This window comes from Macrobrachium nipponense, chromosome 12 (assembly GCF_015104395.2).
Source record: "Macrobrachium nipponense isolate FS-2020 chromosome 12, ASM1510439v2, whole genome shotgun sequence".
Lineage (NCBI taxonomy): Eukaryota > Metazoa > Arthropoda > Malacostraca > Decapoda > Palaemonidae > Macrobrachium > Macrobrachium nipponense.
The window spans coordinates 74976760-74995400 of NC_087205.1; the positions used below are offsets into that span (position 1 = coordinate 74976760).

An 18641-nucleotide genomic window follows, 5' to 3' on the forward strand; every position below is an offset into this window, starting at 1 on the left:
CTTAGTCACAAGAATAAATAGCAAATGGATGAGCTTGATTTTCTTTTGTCTCTTTATGTGTTGTGTTCATTCTGTAATTCATCGTTAATCCTCGTTTTTTATGTCTCCTTTATTCCTTCAAATGCTCTGCTTCCTCAGTGACTTTTCCTTGGAGCCAGAAACGGAGACGGAAGCGATAGAAAGGATTTAAAAAATAAAAAAAGAAATGGCGGAACAGTTGGGTAGGCGATGATGAATCGGAAGAGAACCTGGCCGGTGTAAAGCAATCAGAACCAGCCTAATATTCCCCCATGGATTTTTCCGAACACAAGTTCTCCTTCGTCCTAAAAGTTGAAAGGTACTACATCTTGGGGAGGAGGATGAGGGCTAATAAAACCTTAAAATACAAAGTTTGGGCGTTAATGAGCCAAGGAAATTAGCCCCTCTGGATTCATAAAGTACGTTAAAACTCCTTTTGCTAGAGGGGCGATATAATGAAGCCTCGCCAAAAAAAAAATGGATAAAAAACTTATTGATAAATCCCTTCCTCCTTTCTTTCCGGAAGAGAAAGGAGGAGGGGGAGGAAGAGGAGGAGGAGGAGACGCAGGCAGAATCTGAAGTGAAGAGTTGATTTTATAAGAGATGAGCCACGTTCATAAAATACCTGCGAAACACACACACCACACACACACACACACACACACACACACACACACAGGAATATAAGGATGGTACGGGAGTAATGTTTAAACCTAAATAAACTCGAGGCGTCGTCTTAATAAAGTATATAATCCATGTTTCACGAAATCATTTTGAATAATGGTTGAGATTATTATGTTTTTACTACCTCTTCTATCAACGAATTTTATGATATTCTTCCTTTATTCAAAATGCTGCCCTTGATTTCTTTTGATGTATTCCAACAATGGCCCTAATGGACGTATACGTCATTCCCTTAAATGTAGTACATTTTTAGTTTTATTCATCTTTTTTCAAGCACTGCTGCTGCGGCTGGTCTCATGGCTTCGAAACTGCTATCGATGTGTTTTTCTTTCCTCCTGTGTTCTCATGCTGTGGGTAAAAATACTGAGGATTTTGTATCCGAATTGGATTTTACACTCGATTCAGTACATCCACTAGTTTTTCGCTTGTCCGTATTTTTTCTGCGTTACAAATTCAGACAAATCCTGTAACACAGTTAAAAAAATTCCGAGCAATTATTCGGCAAATGCTGTTCCATTCTTTGCTCTTTTAGTCCAGTTTTCTTGTGTGCTTTTATCTGCGTCGCATATGCAAAGATGTATATCGGTTTTCATTTTTCTCGTCATAAAACATAATTATCCTTTTTAATAATATAATAATCTAACTAATATTAATAATAATAATCATAATAATTAATAATAAATAATAATAATAATAATACTTATATATAATTTTTTTAAACTTCATTCAGTAAAATCAGTCCATTTCATTAACTGCTACGAGAAAGATTGTTTGACGAATATTTACAGATCTTGCGCGTCATTTCTCAACATGAATGATAAAGGCTGCCTCTCTTGGGACCGTGTGTTTATAATGGTGTCACATTATGACCTGGCAGTCTGCTTATTTCAATCTCGTGGGTCTATTCCAGTCTCGATGACGTACGCTCAGCAGGTGCAGCTGTCAAGGGGCGTAAAAAATAGTCGTATATAACTTGGCATTATCGGTGTTTGGGATAAATACTACGCGGGTGATCGAAGTTAAGGAAGCATGTACGGTGCCAATGGATTCTGAATAGCTCATAATTACTGGTGAATTTACGTACGTGTACGAGATAAACTTGTCGCTTCTTCATTTATTTCCAATATCTGAAATTGTCTTTTTTTTTTTAGTATTAAATTCTTAACAGCTCATAGTTATTCAACATTATATGCAGTATAAACAATGAAACCACTGATCTGCTAGAATTGACATGTTCCACCTTTAGATATGATTTCACTAAGAAAAAGACAGTGGCAAACAAAAGAACGCAGCATGGAATATGCTCTATTTTTACTTAAATACAACAATGGAGCGCAAAATGCTTCAGATTTTTGCCTCCTACCTTTTTACAATTCAAGCTAAGCTGGCGATTCTGAAGCCGGGAGTGCGATTCCGTAAGAGTTTACAGTCGCCTCCATTCCCATAGTGTGGCCATTCATTTCGGAACGAAATATTTTTCGAAAAAGTATTGTGATAGACAGATATCGGTTACTTCCCAATCTGAAAGCTACTGTAGTCTTTTTTGAATGTCGAAGATATCTGAATTTCTGTCGATGATGCTAGATTTTTGTTTGTTTGACGAGCTATTTTCCTCAGACTGAAATAAATAATAAAACCTAAGATTGGTTCACTCTCTGGAGAATTTCAAACTGAAAATGCCTACATTTCGTGTTTTAATCTTATAAAAATCTTATTGTAGATTAATACCAAAGCTTGACAGCCTAACCCAATATAACTTAGTGATAACGTTAATGTTATAGAATCGTATCTTTGCTCTCGAATTGCTGAATACTGTTCTTCCTTTAACTGCAGTTTTTTTATGGAGGAAAGTTTAATACAAATGATACTTGAAAAAGCTGTCCCCGGTTCATGCACTATGGAAATTAGCTAATCTTACTCGTTTAAAAGAACGTCATCACCAATTTTGTTGAGATGCCTCAATACCTCGTTGCCAAGTTACTATGTCTTGTATACTCTATTCTGCAAAGCTGTGGAACAGTTTCTGGCTCTGTTAATCCTTGTGACTCAGAGGAGGCATTCTTCTTACAGTGCCGTGCAATATTTCTGGTATGGGAGTTACAGAACAATAGAAAGAAAACTGTATTGCATTTTCCAAGATGAAGGGACAACAGGTTTGATTATCATAACAAGTGTTAAATGTGACATTTACTACAAAACGAGACTAATCTACGGATGGTCGTTAAAGCTTTGACTATCATATAAGATTTTTGTTTTTATTCTGAATTGGCGCCAAAAGAACTCATCGCTAAAATAACGAGCGCCAAAACTGTCTGTCGTCAAAACGGTGGAGCCAAATGATCTGCGCCAACCAGTCCTGTTCCGTTTTATAGAGCTGCGAGAGACAGAGGAAACTCCCCATTCAGATGAATGTATAAGAGCGGTAGTCGGTAATCCATCCAGATACTGTGAACTGTCCATTCATCGGAGAGTAAGCATGAATATTTCATTGATGCTTTTGATTTCACCTGGGTGAGATTTCATTGAGAATGGTAAAGAACCCTGAATAAAGGATTTCTTGACACCTTAGACAAGCTGTTTGATGTTGAATTGGTCCTTTGCTAACATTAATGTAACACACCGCTCAGGCTAACTCGGTCATAGTTTAAAAATAATCACATAAATCAGCGCCAAATGCTAAATGGATGACCTTTCAGGCTAGCGTGATATTACCTTATTTATTTATGACAATTTGTTTTGATATCCCCCAGTTTTTAGTAATGAAAACCTACGCTGAGCTTAGTGAATATTTATTTTCTGACATTAAAAGCAAACCTTTCAATACTGGAAAGGTCATCTCAATAACTTATGTCGGTAGTCATGAAGCTAAGTGGCTGCATTAATGAGCAAATAACGCAGATTTAGAGGCACATTCAAAGGGCGGTAACCCGCATTGGAATTCAAACGCATCAGCAGTGCAGTAAATTGTATCTCCCCCCCCCCCTTTTTTTTTTCTTTATTTTCGATTTGTATATACTTTCCCCTATTGAGAGACGGTACTGTCACCTCATCGATTTGAGTCGCCTCTTTTTCTGTCTTGTCTTCCTGCTCTTATACAATACAACTTGTATTTTAATATTCTACTTTCATTTTTATTTATTTGAATTTACTTTCATTTTTATCTATTTATTAACTTGTTAATTTTTCTGTTTTTACTAATAACTGGTCTATTCCTGTATTTCCATTACTTTCTGTTACTTCTTCGAATGAACACCATATTCTTTGGAAGTTTTTGAATTTTTCAGGTCCCCCAAAATGGTTCGGTGGCCCGGTGTTGCTTGTCCGTATGAAAAAATTAGAGTTCGTGTTCTGAAATAATAATAATAATAATAATATAAAACTTGCATTACCTTTTCGTGGGTAATGATAATCTCCCAATTTCTGGTAAATGTCTAGCCGGCTAAACAGCAAATCACTCCCAAACACGAGGACATGTTGCAGTCGCCACAATATACGCAAAAGGAAAATGACAAATGGTGTTATGTAAGCGATTGTAATTGAGACAAGAAACCCACTATTGGGTGAGAAAATAAGGAGATTAACAGCAAATACTAATCATAGATACGAAATTGATGGCGTCACGAAGTGCAGTGAAGTAACTATCCTGTTTCAGTGGTAACATTACAAATCGGAAAGGTGATGAATGAGAAGCCTTTTTGAAATACACTAGTTGTTGCTGAGGCATGGCTTAACGACTTGGATACCGCTAAGACAGCTGGAGTGATCCTTAACTCATTCTTTTTTTCTTTTCACATTCCTAAAGATGGTAATAAGTTTGGGTCTGGAGTGGTAGTTGGGGGGGATTGGGGATTGCTGGACTTTCTGTTCCTAGCAGCTGTTCTCCACGATATACGTGGCTGTTTCTCGCATGGACATGCTGAAGAGGACTCGCACAACGAGTTTTGGTTTCTACATGTGTACGTAGACAAAAATGAATATGCTGGTCACCTAGGGTGCTTGAAAATACTTCAAGACTGGTTATTAATAAAGTCACTCAGTTTGAATTTGTCTGCAGAGTAACGATATAATAAATATTGTTCACTGTAGATTGGAAATGTAATTTCTTCACAGGTCTAAATGGTACCTAGTTAAGCTATGATTTAACAATATTTTTCTTGTACGCCTTTTTTTGTGTGTGTGAAGAGAAATCTTTCATTGCGGGGGCCACTTAGGATATACATATATATACATATACTATATATATATATATATATATATGATATATATATATATATATGTGTGTGTGTGTGTGTGTGTGTGTGTGTGTGTGTGTACACATACGGCACATATATATCAATATTCATATACGTATGCCCTCACATATATACAAACATAATTTACATCATATGTACATATATATTGTATGTACTGAATTACAAGACTTATTAGCCCATCCGAAGAGTCATATAGCCCCATTTATCCTTAGGAGTAGGTTTTACAATTCATTGACAGTGTTTTTCTAATCATTTTCTCTAGCTTTCTTTTGAACTATTCTACACTGCTGTTGTTTACAACTCCTGGTGGCAGTTTATTCCATGTGTCACATATCTTGTATGTTTAGTTCCCACAGTGCGATGTGTTGTATCTCTTCAGTTCTAGTTCCATCCATTATTTCTTGCCTAGTTTTTTTTTTCTCTCTCTCTCTCTCTACTAGTTGTCCTCGCAATCGTCGTATTTCTAGGTCATACAGGTTCAGGCTCTGTAGTCGTCTTTGGTAACCTATTTGCCTGATGGATGGAATTACCTTTGTGCCTCTTGCTTCTACCCCTTCTAGTCTATTTATGTCCTTTCTTAGCGTTAGTGACCAAAACTGTAGGTACTGCATATTCAAGATGTGGTCTAACTATTGATGTGTAGAGCTACAGCTCCGTTTCCTTATTTCCTGTATCTGAACGGCCTCTTATATATCCCACTAGTTTCTGTGCTTTCTTTTCAGCTTTTATGCATTGTTTTATGGATGTTAAGCCCTTGGTAATAATAACTCTAAGGTCCTCTTCTTGATATACACTATTTACTATGTCATTCCCAAGCAGCATGTAGTTGGCATGAGGGTTATTTGTTCCTATTTGTAACACTTTACATTTTTATTCAGGTTAAACGGCATTTGCCATATTTTACCAATCCCCCATTTTCCTTACTGGGTCTGCTGCATTTACACTATAGTTTGGTGTCATCTGCAAATTTGCTATCTTGCTAGTGAAGCCTACTATATGACCCTTCTAATTCTTCGCCATTTATTACATAGGTTCATCTTCTGAATAATAATAATAATAATAATAATAATAATAATAATAATAATAATAATAATAATAATACATAATAGACGTTCCATTTACATAGGTTCACCTTCTGAATAATAATAATAATAATAATAATAATAATAATAATAATAATAATCAATAATAATAATAATAATAATAATAATAATAGCCCTTCCATTTACCATTTCAGCTCAGTTTCAGTCAAGCCAGAGAGAGAGAGAGCGAAGTCATGGACATTTCGTCGATTGGATACGCCACTTTTGCAATCCTCGTCCCCGCCCTCCTGCTACTTGTGTCTCCATATGAGGAATCCTCTACCGTCGAAAAGCTCCCATGGAAGGGAGGACTGTAGTAATCACGGGAGCTTCGGCAGGTAATGACTAATAGTCCCCACAAGGCTCTAGTAATGACTAGGTAATCCCGCTCTAGCGACGAATTTTTTTGACTAATTTGCGCATGCGCTATCGTGACGTCACTCAAACCTCTCGAAGCGACAGCTTAACTGATGTAAACATAAGGGATAAATTAAATTAAGCGATGAATGCGATTTTGGACATATGAAGTATCGTAGTTTCATGTGAATATCGATATTGGAGGAATCGAATAGGCGAATGTTGCACGAATAAGGTTTGTGTGTGTGTGGTTTGTGTGTGTGTAAAACTGTTAGAAACTGAAGGGATACTGGACTTTTTTTTTTGACTTCCGTCTTGGTCTTGTGTGCAATTGGCATCTCGTTATCAACTGTTTAAAAGTTGACTTCCTTTTGTAAGTTGTTCGGTGGCACGAGTCCGGCTTTGGGAGGGAGAGAGAGGAACTGACATACCCCCTTGTCGTGTCTCATTTCGCAGGCATAGGAAAGGAGAAAGCCCAGAGACTTGGCAAGAAAAGGAGCGAGACTGATATTGGGCTGCAGGAATATTCTAAAGGTCACGAGAGTTGCAGGTGAGAAATATTAAATTATTATTTTATTATTATTATTATTATATTATTATTATTATTATTATTATTATTATATTATTATTATTTATTCAGAAGATGAAATCTATAACATATGGAACAAGCTCAACCACAGAGGCCACTGACTTGAATTTCTTAAGCTTCCAAAGATATTATGGTGTTCATTAGGAAGAAGTAAGACGAGGTAAGAAAATACAGAGAGAAAAAATAAATGTTATAAATGAACAAATACGGGTCTTCTTGACAAAAGCATTCTTTAGGTCCAGTAGGCTACAGTCAAGAGATAAGTGGCTTGCTCGCTATCTTATCATTCTCCTAGATATCCACTTACTCTAATCTCGCATATTGCTGGCTAGCAGTAATAATTATTCGAATGTACTGCCAATAACTCATCAATACGCCATTCTGCCATGTGCTTGGGATTTTCAAAGCACAAACACAACTTGTTTTGGTACACTTTAGCACTGTGATATTTCCTTAGTTACATTCTTAAAAAAACACACTACGCATATCATCATTTGTCCCACGTCAAAATAATTGAAACGCATATACGTACATATGTATACGCATGTGCGTGTTATACATATCAAGGCATGCATAGAGCACCGTGCACTCGAGTACTTTGGCTGCAGACCAAAGAGTAACTTACCCTTTTTGCCCCCCTGATATTTTATGGTTTTATAACGAACGTATCTCTCTCTCTCTCTCTCTCTCTCTCTCTCTCTCTCTTGAAGATCCCAGACCATATATACATCGATAAGAGAGCAAAATAATATAGTTTCCAAAAATTGCACGAACAAAGGTGCTCACACTTAAGCAGAAACCTGTTAATTCTCTCTCTCAATCTCTCTCTCTCTCTCTCTCTCTCTCTCTCTCATCTCACTACAGAGGATACGAAAACACGAGGGGACAATGATGTCCACGTGAAGCAGGTGGACACTTCGTCACTTGCTTCCGTCCGAAAGTTTGCCAATGAATCTTGGCTGAGGAGAAAAAAAAAGGGAAAAAGGCCATAATTCTCTCAGTTTTTGTAATGTCTTCTATAACTATATACCTGTATTTCAATGCTTAAGTGATAACTCACTACATTTTATCTGGTTACTAATATGGATCAAGTTATTATTATTATTATTATTATTATTATTATTATTATTATTATTATTACTATTACTATTACTATTTCTATTACTATTACTATTACTATTATTATTATTATTATTATTATTATTATTATTATTATTATTATTATTGCTGCCTCAGCTGCATTAAAATAGAGAAGAACCTGTATAAAATTAATGCGGCTGAGGCAGCAATCACTTTTAATAAAAACATGTTTAAAAGAGGGGTTTACTTCCAGCATATTATTATTATTATCATTATCATTATTATTATATTATTTTATTATTATTATTTATTATTATTATTATTACTTATTATCATCATAGGATTTGACGTACTGATCCTGAACGCCGGAATAGCTGGCTTGGACGAGCTATATTGATAGACGACGGGTTGGAATACACATGGCCACGAATCCCACTTTGGTCACTTTCTCCTAACTAATATTTTGCTCGGTAAGGATTTTACCTCGTTCTCGAAGCTTCTCCGCTTACTCGGGGAAGCCTACAAACTTTCTTGTTGTTGTTGTTGTTGGGGGGAGGGGTTGAGAAAGGTGTCTGGAAGAACCTGAAAATGACTAGAAAAGATGTTTCGCGTTGAGCTAAAGATTCAGGAATTTAGGATGTGTTATGTTATGGGTTTTATTTCGTGACTTCTTCTTTTACTTATTTCTTCTCTTTCTTATTCTTCTTCAGGTCTAGTTAAGAAGAGCGGACCCAGTCGCATAATCGTGGTGGCTTCTACTGCACTGATTCTACCTTGAATGTCGACGTAAGTAGGTTTATCAAGGCTTCTAAATTATTGTTGAATTTCCTTTTCCTTTTTTGGGGGGTCAAAATGAAAGCGTCCGGCAGATGTTGCCCATTGCTCCTGGCTCTGTCTAACTAAGGATGATGTAGTGCGATATGACCCTCTAGGTCAGGGCCGTCTGATACCTTGCCCCTGGGCCAAAGTGGCCCCGTTTGATTTTGAAGTGGCCCCGCTCGAGAGAAAATAAGAAAAAATTTCATAAAAGCAAGAGTCAACTTAAATGGTGAAAAATCCAAAGTGGTCAACTGTAACTATACATATTAGAAGCTCTCGTTTATATATATATATATATAGATATATACATATATATATATATATATATATATATATATACTATATATATATTTATATATGTAAGTGTTTACACATATAAAAATATGGAATGTTAGTCCATATATATAAAGAATAAAATAAGAGGTCAACCAGATTGCTTGCAGGAATGTGATCAGACTAGAGACGCTAAAGATGACGTATACAATAAGTATGTAGGCTAAGATAACATGCCGTCCACCTGTAGTCATTCAATTGTTTATAAACATTAGTCAAGCTCCCTGCTTGAGACACTACCCCGACCTATATTTCAAACGGCCTACGTGATCTGTAGCGTCTCTCATTTTGATTGTGTTCGTATGAAAAACTATGTCATTTGTATGTATGTTCATATGTTCGAACTACTGTCTGTTCCTTCATAACTTTGGAACAGAGATGGTAGACAGCAGAAGAGGGTTTAGCTATCGTCATTAGAAGACCTGTACCTCTTTACCTAACGCTTTATCATTTGTAGAGGAATAGGATAGACCATCATCATTGGCAAGAAGGGCGATCAGCTATCGTTATTAGAAGACTTGTACAATCATACCTGATCTTCACCATGTAAAACTTCAGAAGAATATATAATTTTTTATAACTTAGTGTTTCTACAAGAACCTCATCACCGAACCAACATGAGTTTAACACATCGTCGTAATAACCAACAATGATAATACCGACTTCGTAAGTGATCTACAAACCCCCAGACACTCCATTGAAGATGGAAGTGCAATACCAACCGACTTCTCGTAAGATTATCGCTAGTCTAACATTACCTCATAGGGCGCCTTATCATACAAGGCACAAGCCCTAATATTGGTGGCCAGCGTACCAGAAGAACTCTACAACGTCCTACGAAGAAAAAACAGAATAATAAATCATGAAGTCAACGACGACGAAAGCAGCAGATTCTTCAAGCAACCTAGTATCATCGTTAGTGAGCGACTTCAGAAAAACAACAAGATTCGTCAAGCAAACTTAGTATCATCGTTTAGTGAATAACTTCAAGAAAACAAAACCGACGTGTCCTTTTCCTACGGCAACGGAAGCTTCGTCTCTCATAGAATCATTCAAGAAAACATCGTTTAGTGAGCGTTTCCGGCACTGCAAGAAACAAACGAACGCGTCTGCAGCATCGGATTTTCAGGCTCGAATCATCCAACAACGCGCACGGGGGAAACTCAAGCCAAAAAACCAGGTCATCCGCTAAATAGAGAAGGAGGACCAAGGCGTGTGTCGTTATCGGAACACCGTGACTTCCCACAAAAGCAAGCTAAGTACAATTTTTTTATTCATTTGGAGTAACTTTGAGTGTTTCCTTTGCAGGTCGAATTTCGTTATTCCTGTGCTGAAGTTACGAGACATTCTTAATCTACTTTTTTACAGAAATTATCTACATCATTGAGATTTCGCTACTGCGAGTTTTTTATCTTTGAGTGTCTGTTTCCAGAAGTTCTACTGAAATATCGTAATCATATACTATGTTAATTTTATCATTTTGGGTGATTATTAATCCCTTACGTAACAAATCATATTAAACAGTGAATATGCGTTTACGCAGTGGACGTCTGTATTTATACAGATGCATGGATAGGGTCGTAAGCACCGTAGTGATTAAGAAAACACAGAAAAAAACAAGTGGAACACCCGTACAAATCTATATAAATTAGAGGTAACACTATTTCGGGTCATGACAATAAATGCTCCTTTGCAAAGTCCCGATCGCAGTTTTAGCCTTGAGTTTTTTGAGTTATATAAAATATCGAACCTCAATGACTCAACTTAACTTTTAAAATATGGCTGGATTGCAAGGAATAACATGTCTGTAAAAAACTTTCATCAGCTAAATGCGCTGACCAGGATCCCTCACTATTTCAAATTTTGTTAGCAAAGAATGAAGTACAAAACAGTTAATATTGAATGCCAGTAGTGATAACTTGTCTTATTAGTAACTTCGCTCAGTTCCTAATAGTCGTCATTCATTGCTTTATACGTAAACCAGCAACATAATGCTACACACAATACGTTGCCGATGGTAATAAAGAGAAGGATCCTAATATTACAAAAAGAAATAGAAACAGTAGCCCGTTCAGAATCAACAAGCAAACTCTGTGACTGTGTCACCTAGTCAAGCGGTCAAGGTTAGTCAGATCTGCCGAAGTGTTCAAAGCATAGCAAATTCCACACAATAAGCAACTCTAGCAGAGTGGGGAAAAAGCGATGTTGGTTTCATACATCCCAAATACCTTTTTAAAATTAAAAAGGAATTTCCCTATGCATCACACGACAGTATCAAGTAATCAGAGCAGGTTCTAGTAATTTTAATACATTAAGTTATAATAAATACTGGTGGATTAAGCCCAACTGTACGCGCCGTAAAAATTAGAATATCTTGTTTTATTCCTTTAGTAAACGTAATATCCTGTATTTACGGATCACCGTCTGTTGTTGTTCGAACTTCCCTAATGAGAAGTCCGGATAAGCGAGCGCTTACAGATACCTCTATAGTTATAAAAAACATTGATCTGTATCTAGTGTAATTGTAAGATATCCATCTAGGGATACACAAAATATTATCTTACATCCTGCAAAATAAGGCGTGTTTATCAAAGGAAAATCCTATAAACCTTCAAACATATCAAAATCAGTTTGAACAAAAAAGAGACAATTAATCAAATAATAACTTATATAAAGGAACTATACATTTGTCTCATAAATCGTAACATTGTTCAAATGACCCAACAGAATTCTCCCACAACCGCAGTCGCAATTGCACGCAAAATCTCGAGAAGCATGCACCCTCGAATGCCTTAGTGCGTGTAAAAAGACTTTGCTGGAAATGAAATTTTAATCCTTCCCGACACTCTGAAATATAACGATTTCCGCGAACAAAGCCCTAAAAGTATACATATCGTGGATACAGAAGTTATAAATATCGCATTTTTTATTGTTGCTAATTTTTAATCCCGCCCAATCAGTCGTGGATGAATCTCTCTTATATTCTATCTAAAGTAATATCAGTAAAGTCATTCAAGCAGAGATGATTCAGCAGAAACTTTTTTTTTTTAATCTTTTATCTGAATACCAGGAAGTTTCTCCACTAGCGAGTGATTTCGGAGGAAAAAAAACGGATGTAATTTAAACACAAAATACGGTCTAAGGACAAAAACATAAAGCTATATACGTACCTTCGTATAGACTCTCAATGGAATTTCAAAATAGAGATAAATGACGAAGTTGAAAAATGTTAGTAATAGGAGTCATTAGGAAATCAAATAGCCATATAATTTTTCCCTCAAACGTCATGTCATAAAAGATCGGACTTGGCGTATCTGCTTAGATTTCTGTCGCTTAAACAAGGAAACGACTCCCGATAGTTTCCAGTGCCATGTACCGACGACATCTTATCTCTGTTAGGTTAGAATAAATTTTTACACCAGCTTGGACTTACTTTAAAATTTAAAAGCTTTTACCAGATACCATTACCTAAGTGATTGTACCTCATACACCGTTTTCAGCACACTCAGGGGACATTATCAATTTTACGTATGGCCTCCGGCTTACGTTCCCGCCCCCCCAATTTTACAAATATAGTGTTTGGAGACTTTTTTTAGGGGATAAAACCTACACTGCTATATGGATGATCTTGTAATCTTTTCTAATAACCTTAGAAGTACATTCACATAAAACTAGAGCTAGTCTCAGAGTAAAAATATATAAAAATGTGAGTTTTTAAAACCGAACATGTTTATCTAGGTTTTATGTGTCTTGTCAAGGTTTTAAAGTAGTCCATGGTAAGGTGTCGGCTATTCATAACTTTCCGGTACCTATTAACGTAAAAGGGGGATACAGCACTTTGGCGCTGTAGTGGGTAATTACAATCGTATGTAAATATGTAACTCTTCAATCATGACAGCTCCTTAACAGATCTTACGAAGAAGAGCGTAGATGATAGGTCTAAAAAGCATAAACAGGCGTTCGATATCTTAAAAGCGGAATAATGCAGCTCACCTAACTTAAAAAATCCCTGATTTAAATAAGGAATTTTTTTTTATTGCAACAGACGCCTCAGAGCAAGGGGTAAGAGGGTATTACTTCATAATATGATAAACAGTTCTTTCCTATAGCTTTTTTTTTTTATTCACGTAAACTAAAGCCCTCTGAAAGTAAATATGCAGTAAAAAAGCAAGGAAGGGCTAGGTATCGCAACTCACTAGTACATTTTAAGTTCATAATCTATGGCTTATCCTGATAAAGTCCTTACTGAACATGAGTCCTTTACCGAGTTTTTCAAAGGCTTTAATCACAGTCCAAAAAGGAACTCGGTGACAAGATCATTCAGGTCTTTGGAGCCAAGAAATTAAGTATCTACCTGGGAAAGCAAATATCATAGCTGACGCATTATCCCGCAATCCCGCACCATACTGCAAAGAACCATTAATTAGACTAAAAGATAAAGAACATCCGTGCCTATGTTAAAACCGTATCTAAACAAGAAAAAAATTCCTTAACCCAAGAGATCGCGACCATTGAATATCTGGGTTGGAGCGCAGAACTGTTACAAACTGAACAAAGCAAGTGTCAACAGTGATAAGCAAAACAATAAAACACCAAACAATAAACACTTCGAACGGAAACAAGGTCAGCAGCTAAGCAAAACCCAAAATAAAACACTTCGAACGGAAAACAGGGTCAGCGGCTAAGCAAACCAATAAACACTTCGAGCAGAAACCCTAAAGCAAAAGTACTATTTAAAGTATGTGTATCAGAATAATGTAATCAATGTAATATATGTAGGTCCATGACGAGGAAAAAACCCGAAGAACACAGCAGATGACTAACGACCAGGTAGTAGTAATTAAAATCTCTTTCATACCAATCGTCCATAAACTGGTTGCATTCCGTCATCAGGTTTCCCTACTATGTCACAGAAAGACCAAATCACTGTTTTTTACTGGCCTACAATGCTTACAGATATAAAAAGCACATAACTAATTGTAACACGTGTCATGAAAAACATGGGTACACTAAGACACCTGTCAGTTTAGGAGCCTATCCTGTGCCAAATCAATCCTTGAAAGGAAATATACGTAGAATTATAACAGAATTACGAGTCTGACAGAGGGGAATAAAAACACTTCTTAGTGTCTAGTTCCTTGACAGTTTATATAGAAATTAATAGCACTAAAAACACCAAAAACACCGCAATTGAGTGCGTTAGGAATTATGAGTGCTAAATCAGTAAAATATGGAATTCAACACATAATAATCTGTGACTCGGGTGGTGTAAATCAATAATAATCTCCTTAACACGTTGTGTGAATTCCTTTCCATTAAGAAAACCAATAATATATTTTATCACCCAGAGTCAATCGGTTTGGTAGAATAACGGATAATTAAATAGGAGTGTCAATGTCTTACGAGTTACAACTCGTGATATTGGATCCGAACTGGATTATAGCGGTTCTCGCGGTTTTAAATACCTTTATCATTTATATCTTGTATCTATAGAATTGATGCCGCAAGTAGCCTTATACGGTACGCCGCTAGAACACTTTTCCACATATTCAAGCCAACCATTAATTTATCAAATATTAAATATAAAAAAAATTTTCTAAAAAAAAAATTAAAAAATAACAAAATAAAATATAAAAAAAAAATTAAGGAATAAATAATGGGCGATTACAGTGGAAAAAGTCAAATGATAATTAATCCACGTTTCCCGGTAAGAAGTCGGAAGGGTTACAAATTATAATAAAAAAGGAATCACGATAAAATCAATAAGCAAAACGTAACCATAGATAATTAAATATCCAAATATATATGCCGTAAAGATTTGAACTCTAACTTAACCGCTTTAGTAATGACAAAATAAGCTAAAAGTTTTTCAAACACAATCCAAAATCCCACTGACATATTGTCTGTCCCGGTGATTGTATCGTAAGTCAATGAAAAAAAAAAATTAAATAAATAAATAAACTAAAATAAAAATAAACTAATAATAAATGAAATAAATAAAATAAAATAAAAGAGATTTTAAATTTAAAGTCAGGAAGTCTAGAAGTGAAAATGTTATCTATGAAATAATCCTATATGAATCTTATACAGGGCCCCCCTAATAATATATATAGAATTTGTATGGAAACCTTTTTCATATAGTTTGAATAAAGGATATTAATTTAAACATAATTACAATTATGCAGATTTGTTTCCAACATGAAACTAATATATTGTTCAATTTTGGTACTGTTTTTTTTTTCAGACATTCTTCTCATGTGGGGGGTCGAGTATTAAAAAACAAAAAATTTATCCTAAAGTCGTATCTCTTACAGCAAGTAACGTAACTCTTAGCTGGCTGAGAGCAATCTCCTGCCAAGTGACGACGCCATCATTGCCGTATCAGCATTGATTCCTTTAACCTCAAATATCTGCTTGCAAAGCAGATTGACTGGAGAAAGGAATGCTTAGCCCGAACTTCTCATGGGCAAGGCAGACGTTAGGTACAGGTGTCTATCGGTATGCGCAATGCAACTTGCAATCATTTTAAAATTAATAAACAAAATAAGGAAATAGAATTTCTATAACATCAAAATGAATTAATTTTTTCTGAACCTCATAGACATTTAGAAGTATCACGATATGGATATGGATTATTTACTTGCAACATTAGCTTATTACAATCCAGGTAAATCACATTTATGGGAAAATGTCACATTTCCTTGAAAAACCCAAAGTTTATTTAGAAATTAGTTACATAGGGGTTTTTTTCGTTGCATCTCCTACCTATTAATAAAGTTTTTTAAATTAACCTCAGAGGATGCGCGCGAGAAAATTGAATATGAAACTTTTGTTAGGGGCACATAGGATCAGATTTTATCACAACTTAATTTCAGTTAGCATAGAGATATACAGAATCATGATTAATATTCTCTTTGACTCTTATGTTGCCTGGCAATCTTACAAATAGCTCCATTTTCCACTTCTTGTCTAGTAACTTACTACAGTAATATCGAATTTTCTTTGGGATTCGTATTGAATATCTGTTTATTTTTTATAATTATGGATATTTTTTTTACAGTCATCATAGACCTGGATAGGTCACTCATTGTTAATGCCATGGATAAAAAAAGTTTGTACAGCGGGCTCTTTTGAATTCCAAAATATCACGAATTTCAGTGGGTTAAGTCTGGTCTAAATGGCTCTCTTTTCCCTCCCCTGTATTTGGATGTCGTCTGAATTTACTTTGCCCTTCTGACAAGTATAATTTCACTTGCAGGCTGATTAATGGAACCTGATACAGGGTATCTGCGGTACGAGAGTTTCACATCGCAACTTAAAAAAAAAAAAAATCGTTCGTCGCAGCGGACGACTACAGTCGAGTAACAACCGCCTACAATGTGAAAGGAATAAGCACCATCATGGACTTCTTCGACCGACACCGTATCTCGTCGTTAATCTCGTTTTAATGCGGAATGCTCCGGCGGCTGTCGAATCGACTACAAAAGGACATACTTCCGACAATTACGACCCGAAGGATATTCAACTCTACTTTGCTGGCGAAGGACTCGTGCTGGGGATGTTTTTTTTATTCATCGCGAACGTAATCGTGTAGCTTAGGATGCAGAGAATAAAGTATGAGCGCAAAATAGAACGTTGACCCGCCCAGGCAAATTTCCCCTTGTTTAACCATTGAAAAAGGCCGTTTCATTGGCTATAGGTGGTTGTCTGGAACTGTGAATGGACGAAAAGTTGTTCGAAAGCTAGTTAAATGTGAAGTAGTATAACCTCGGTCATGTATCCTATATATATAAATGATCATAAATAACAGAATCGATATATTTTTGCGTGTACGCACTAGAATCTATATATAAATGATCATAAATAACAGAATCGAAATATATCTTGCGTGTACGCAATAGGAATCTAGTTTAAAGGCACATATATTAATCATAATTATATGATTCCATATGCATATGTTATAAACAAAATCAGGTAGCCTATATCAATCTGTTACCTTATAATCTTACAATATCGCAGTTATATATGAGTTAGTATATTGATTAATGAATCAGATATATAACAGTTAGCATAAAAAATCAACGAATCAATCAGCATAAACATTAATAATGTTATCAATTCATATATGAAATTTTTTTATCAGTTAAAATATGATTTTTATCATGTTAATCTTCATTCTATGCAATTATCAGAGTACATTAGTATTTTCTGTAGCATAAGTATCTTAAAGAGATGAAGTGAAAAAACTGTATCATTATATCACGTGATCACATTATTTACCAATATCATGTTATATTTTATTACTGAATCAATTCATGTACACCATGAATTTTTATTTACTTATATATATATATTCACATAGTGTCTGTATCACACTCCTATAAGTCAAATGCAAGTCAAGTTTGAGTAATATTCAGTGGTTGGTTTTGGTAGCTGACCGAGCTGATGTAAGTGTTTACATAATAAAAATATGGAATGTTAGTCCATATATATAAAAGAATAAAATAAAGAGGTCAAACCAGATTGCTTGCAGGAATGTGATCAGACTAGAGACGCTAAAGATGACGTATACAATAAGTATGTAGCTAAGATAACATGCCGTCACCTGTAGTCATTCAATTGTTTATAAACATTAGTCCAAGCTCCCTGCTTGAGACAACTACCCCGACCTATATTTCAAACGGCCTACGTGATCTGTAGCGTCTCTCATTTTGATTGTGTGTTCGTATGAAACTATGTCATTTGTATGTATGTTCATATGTTCGAACTACTGTCTGTTCCTTCATAACTTGTAACAGAGATGGTAGACAGCAGAAGAGAGTTAGCTATCGTCATTAGAAGACCTGTACCTCTTTACCTAAGCTTTATCATGTAGAGGAATAGGATTAGCCATCATCATTGGCAGAAGCGATCAAGCTATCGTTATTAGAAGACTTGTACAATCATACCTGATCTTCACCATGTAAAACTTCAGAAGAATATATAATTTTTTATACTTAGTGTTTTCTACAAGAACCTCCTCACCGAACCAACATGAGTTTAACACATCGTCGTAATAACCAACAAGATAATACCGACTTCGTAAGTGATCTACAAACCCCCAGACACTCCATTGAAGATGGAAGTGCAATACCAAACCGACTTAGCGTAAGATTATCGCTAGTCTAACATTACCTCATAGGGCGCCTTATCATACAAGGCACAAGCCCTAATATATATATAATATATATATATATATATATATATATATATATATATATATATATATATATATATATATATATTGTTCTTTTTTTGCAGAATCTGAACTTCGAGAAAGAAGGCTTCCGATCCTTCAAATCCTACCCCCAGTCGAAGTCCTGCAACGTCCTGACCTTCACTCGCCGACTGCCGACCTCACCAGAGACGAAGGCAAGAATAAATGGA

At 35.7% G+C, this 18641-nt stretch overlaps 1 protein-coding gene across 1 annotated transcript in view; it reads right to left on the reverse strand.

Moving 5' to 3' along the window:
- The window catches only part of LOC135224842 (DNA-directed RNA polymerase II subunit RPB7-like), a 57291-nt gene that overhangs the window by 37656 nt on the left and 994 nt on the right, over positions 1–18641 (reverse strand). The gene's annotated exons all lie outside the window — the stretch shown is intronic.